The following is a 6,402-nucleotide window of genomic DNA, read 5'->3' as shown; positions in this document are numbered from 1 at the left end:
TTTTTTTTTTTTTTTTTTTTTAATTTTAAGCCTTTTATTCGGCCAGGATCAAAAAAAAACACTTTTAAAAATGTAGCTCTTGTTCTGAAACGACTGAATAATTTAGAGGAGACTCCGGTGCACCCCTTCACAGAGAGCTGCACAGTCAGCTGGGGAGCTGAATCCTGAATCATCTTGCTTTCATGTTCACAGGGAGCCTCACATGGGCTTTGAGCTGTCGCACCTTTTAGGCTGCTTTTTTACGCCGTCCCATTATCGTTATTACGACTCTGCGATTCGTTGCTTGGCTTTGGCTGGTAAAAATGGAAAAAGATAAAAGAAATAATTCAAGGTTGTTGGTGGTTATTGCATGGAGAGCAGTTAAGTGGTTCATAGGTCAGTGTGTGTTCACTCAATTATTTAATAGAAGAAGGACTCAGCCAGTGAGCGCTCTGTCATTTAATCTGTTTCCTTCTAGCGCACATGTTACTTTCTCCTTTATCATAGACCGGCCTGTGAATACCGTTTCTTTAAGACTAAGTTGTGGCTAATCTGAATAAACTAAAACGTATCATTACCTTAGCAGCTTCCTTCTGATTGCCAGAATCAGTATTTCGTTCTTTAATGCTCTGTGATCGTTTTTAGTCGTCACCCCATGTTGTCGCCTCTTTTTGCTCCACCTGGTTGCCACCAGCTCACCTCACGTGTTGCCCCCCGTCATGGACTTTCACCTGCTGTTGTACTCTCTGAAATTTCCATAAACTATTCCAGATTAAAATAGCCATATGTTGCAGCAGCAAGCTGTAAAAGCTGTTACACATGGAACGTGATTTGCAAGCTCTAGTTCCTTAAACAGTATTGCCTTATTAAGAGCGATCAGCTTTGTTGTTGTCTTTTTGTCAGGAAGTATTTCTGAAACAGCTCAATTTATTGTCTTTGTGAGTCTCATATGCATAAATTTTTTAGTGGTGTCGAGGCTGCAACATGAGAAGGCGGTCTGTGCTTTTTTTTTTTTTTTTTTTTTTACATGTGGTAATTGCTCCTGGCTTGCCAGCTGAACCTCGGTAGAGTAAAACGTTTTCATGACTGTTTCACACTGAAGGACCACCTACTGACCTGATACGACTCCACAAAAACAGCAACATTACCTGGATGTGCTCCTGTTAAAAAAATTTAAAATCTACACGTTATGAGAAAAAATCCTTAAACAAATGGCAATTTTTTTTTAAATCACCCATTTTCAGGATGTTCCTTAGATATTTTTCTGTTTGTCTGTTGCATTCATTCTTCTTGTCAAAGCACAACAAAAGAGTTTGCATGTTGAAGGAGGTGCTTAAATAAACTGGACTGCAGACTGTTCATCAGACTGTCTCTCTAACTGGATCATCTCTGTCCGGTTTTCCGGTTTCTGCTGGCGTCTGGAATTGCGTCACTCGTGAAACCAGACTTGCTTCTGGTTTCAAATCACTAGAGCTGTTCAACTTCAGCGCTCTGAGGTGTTTAGACAGTAAATAAGGTTGGATATAGACTATAGTGCTCATGGTGGCAGCGGCTCTGTTACGTTAGCTCTGATTTGATCGTTTTGTTGACTTTTGTTCATAATTCTTTTGGTTAAGGTATTGCTTGTTTGGACAGCTATTCCCTCTGGTTTTGAAAGCAAAGGATTTTTGCTTTTACTTTTTCACTCTTGGACAGTTCAGTTGTTATGATGTGTAACCGTGGCGCCTGAAAATTTAAACTATCTCTTCTGTTCTTCTGGTCACATCTCCGACTCTAACTTCCCCCCTGACCGATTTCCTAATCTTAAAAGAGAAGCAGCAAAAGCAAATGAGGAGGATCAGCATTGCTTGTCCCCCACTGATTGTCATCCAGGGCATGTTACTGTGTGGAATATCAACTTTGTTCCCTTGAAATTGAGCTGTTTGCATGTTGCGACTGTCATGAGAGTGTCGAACAACAACAGTCGTCAGTCAAAGGCTTCTTCAGATTTGAAGAAAGCCTGACTTTGACCAGAGGTCCTTCCTGCCCACAGCATCACCATCCACAGCGACTCCTTGAAGATACTTGGATTATGCGCTTGGGACAAATGAAATATTTTTGAATAGAAATATTGAGTAAGAGTTTCTGTAGCAGCAGATGCCAGTAAATGCTAACGTGTGCATCAGATATGTCAGTCCCTGCTTCCTCCTGCTTTTTTATCACAAAGAGAAAACTTTGCATCCGGAGGCAGGACCGGGACATCAGATTACGTACCTGCACTTATTTGCCTTTTGTCTTTGTGACCCTTGTTATTACTGCTTCTCGGCCTCTTGGGACTGTGTGTGTGTGTTGATGTCATCAGTCCCATCAGGGATGAGTTTAATGAATGTGTGGAGGAAAACATGATTCTCTTTGTTGCCCCTGTTGGCCACACCCAGCTTCCTATTCCGCAGGAGGAGAACGATTGGAGACCATTTTCACCCTGCTGGGCTCGTAATACCAGTTTTGGTCTAAACCAACAGAAGTACACATGTGTCTTCTCTTTCAGTAATATAATCCACTGTGACAGAATATACACAGAGGTCTCATTATACCTGAGATAATTGTGTTTTCTTTTGGTGTGTCTCTGCAGCTCCAACCTTCTAAAAAAATAAAGAAAAGAAAAGAATGCATGTCGAAATTATGAACAGCTTTACAAATGTCTTTTCAAATATAACCTGTCGGGAGCAATCTGATCGAAGAGAACAGCTGTGTGTGATCCGTGGAAAACATTTTATTGCGGGGAACTATTTTGTGTGCTTAAAGTGGAAGAAAATGGTTGCAGGGTTTAATTTGAGTTCGCTCACAGCTTCTTTGAGCAGCTGCATAAGCCTAATTGTCAGTCACACAGCGTATTAGTGTTGACATACTTGTGGTCTTGTACCAACATGCACAAGTTCACAAGCACAGGCGCAAGAAAAAGCAAGAGAACCTTCTGAACTGCTCCACATTGCAATCATACACAATCATTCAGGCAATGTAAAAAAAAAAAAAAGAACATTTTTTGTGCTGCCAGTAAATAAGAAACGTGGCGTTAAATATACAACCTTGGAAAAAATTGAGAGACCACATCAAATGATGAGTTTCTCTGATTTTCCTCTTTATATTTATATGTTTGAGTAAAATGATCATTGTTCTTTTATTCTATGAACTACTGACAACATGTCTCCGACATTCCAAGCAAAAATTTAATTATTTGTAGAAAATGACGAAAAAAGATGCAGTGCTTTCAGAACTCAAATAATGCAAAGAAAACAAGATCATATTCATTTAGAAACAACAAAACTAATGTTTTCACTCAGGAAGAGTTCAGAGATCAACGTTTGGTGGAATAACTATGAGGTTTTCAGTGGGGTTCAGTGCAGTTGGCTCTTCATTTTTTATAGAGCTGTATATTGTGTTGTGTAAAAAAAATTAACTGCATGTTCATGACAGCCACTACAAGACCTCATAATACTCATAGTTATTGCTCGCATCATCAGGATTGTCCTAAATATTACAATTGTTGCTTGAATCTACAGGAAAATGGTCTTGAGCAGTGAGGAACCCATTTCATTTAAATAAATTAAAAACCCAAACATTGTTGTTGTTTAAATGGTAAATGGCCTGCACTTGGAAAGGGCTTTATCACGTTCAAGGTCGCCACAATGACAAAGTGACTGAGACAGATGGAGTGGGGGGGTAGGGGGGTTAACTGGCTGCTCCCCTGTTACAGGACGAACCCCTTCCACCTGAGCCACTGCTGCCCCTTAAAAACACGCAGGGTGTTTACCATATTCTTGACATGTGTGTGTCCGGCTACTGGTGGCTGTACGCGATGAGTTGGGGTAGATTAGAACGAAAACGAAGCCTCTGGGAGGCCTCAGAAGATGTTTATTCTGCAGATAAAACCGCGCCAGCTCTTTGGACCTCAGGACCTTCGCTTTGCTGAATAAACAACAATCCTGCTGAAAATTACCGACTTGAGCTCAATCAACAAAGGCATGGGGGGGAAGGGGTGTGAGGGCACGGTGCCAGCTCATGACGGTGGAGTCAGTACACAGCATCACAAAGATTGGACCGGACTTTGTAGATTTAAAGTCGCATTCCATATAGGTTGTTTGATTTTTTTGTTTTAACGAGTAGGTGTTGACATAAATTTAGGTTGTTTTCTTGCAAGGCCAATTGAGTGTAATGTGATGGGGGTGGGAAGCAGAGCAGAGCGAGAGAGAGAGAGAGAGAGAGAGAATGAAGATGTGCAGCCAATTACTATTCAGCCCTAGAGGCCGCGGGGCAGAAGGAGAGCGACCGGCCGAGCCGCAGCTCAAATATTCCCAACAACAGAAAGTTGGAGAGCGTTCGGGCCGGAGAGGACGGACGACTTTGATGTTTTGCATCGTTCTCTTTTTCTTTTTTCTTTTTTTTTACAACCCGGCTGTCCAACCAGGACGAGCTGCGGCTGTCTCGTGCAAAGGTCGACTGAAATCATTTGATCGTGGCGTCCGGCGCTGGGGACAGACGTGACTGGGTCACTGTGGGAAAGTGTGGTAACACAAGTGAGGCCTTTTCTCTCCCCTCTCATGGTGCAGCTGTGGTTCGACCCCTGGCAACCCTGTAAATTGGGAGCAGACAAGTACCGGTTCATATTTGTGTTTGTGTGATGCACATTTCGCAAATGCAAATATGTAAGGTCGTGATTATTATCCACCAGTTTCTCCGATTCTCTTTTTTTCTCCCCAACATATCCGGTGACGGTAACAGTTTAACTCTCTCGTCCCTAACTGCTGGAAAATGATCCAGATGGAGGAGCGATTACTTTGGGTTTCGGTTAATGCATGCTGACCCCTCCCCCATCCCAGTCTCCATCTCTTCCCCTCTCTCTGTGTTTCTGCAGAGAAATTGCCTGTTCACATAAGCTAAAAATAAATCATGTGACTGAGCGCAGCCAACTGTACTGTTCATGCATTACTTATGGAAGTGTTTGCCTTTCTTCCATATTTCTTCCACACAAAAAAAAAAAGATGCCCCCCTGCCTCTGAGTTGGTATTTTTGTTGGCGTGAGCTCCCAGGCGATGTCCTTGCAAACATGAGCTTTCTTGCTTATTCCCACTGTCTGTGGTTTTTCCGCTGCCATGTGCCAAATATTTAGGCAAGGCCATCTTATCTGCGATGATAAACCACGGAGGTAGAGGCACAGAGCTCGTACTGATCAAACATCTGACCATGGTAACCTCAGCTTTCACTTTCCAGCATGTGAAATTACTTCAGCAAAATATGCAAAAAAATAAATAAAAGTGCTGATTTTACTCACAACAGTAAGACCAGTTGAATTTTGCATCTGTATTATAAACGTGTCAATAATCCATCGGTATTTTCCCAGAAGTGTCATTGTGGTCATTGTTCTTAGACGACCTCCCATGTTTATGTTTTTCACAGTTATAACTTATCGGCCTCAAAGCTCTTCTGGATGCATGTAGCCGCCTTGCCTCCATGCGTTTCTTCCGGCACCAGAACCTCCAGAACCAAACTGGAGTCTCTGACCTGGATTCATCTTTTTCCAGCTGCTGTCCCAAAAGATCCGGGACTCAAAAACTTCATGCGTTGCACAAACACTTTATGCACTTTATTTTTTCTTTTTTTTTTCTTTTTATATATTCAATTGTCTCAAAAAAGGTGAAAATAATAATGAGTGATGAATTTGGATTCAGAAACTTTTATCGTCACTCCATTTCTAATGAAAACACCCACTGAATGCTAATCAAAGTATGACTAGCTGATTGAAACAGTCAGTCATAATGTACACAAAGTGATGAAGCTCGCCTGTTTGTCACTGCAAGGTGCAGAAAACTTTTTAATTGGTCCAAGTGTTAATAATTGTCGAGAAAAGCTCAGCGCTTCAGGAAACAAGTTTATGATTTGTTAACAGGTCTTCACCTTATTGAGGCAGGGATTATCTTCAGTTCACCCAGGAACAAATGGGAATGAACGATCCGTCCCTGATGGTTTTTCTGGGAAAGTGGCGAGAGGCTCCACAGATTGATTTCTTGTACATGTGAAAATCTGACAGCTCTACCCACATGAAGGATTAGCGTCGAGACTGCACGGCCCCGGCCACGGCTTTGCTCGCCTGCTTCCTGGTCAAGGCTAAAGTCAGGGCGATGAATTAGTATCGGTCCACCTCTGTCTGCTCACTTTCTCCTTACTGCCACCATCTCCTATTCTGTGCCTCTCGTCATCTTCTTTTCATCTTCCACCTTCTCATCCGCTGTCGTCACTTCTCTCCGAGTCTCTGAATCACCCTGTCCCCAGCCCACGCTTCCGTCTCCGTCCACATTTAGTCCTGTTTTGTTTTTCCCTTCATTGAGGCTCATCTTTGACGCCCGCAGCCATCTCTAGAGATCACTGCAGCACTGTGCGCACCCATCT

The sequence above is a fragment of the Poecilia latipinna genome, unplaced genomic scaffold (assembly GCF_001443285.1).
Source record: "Poecilia latipinna isolate Pla-1442-1.1 unplaced genomic scaffold, P_latipinna-1.0 Scaffold1428, whole genome shotgun sequence".
NCBI classification, from domain to species: Eukaryota; Metazoa; Chordata; class Actinopteri; order Cyprinodontiformes; family Poeciliidae; genus Poecilia; species Poecilia latipinna.
Note: the sequence above shows the minus strand (reverse complement) of the source record.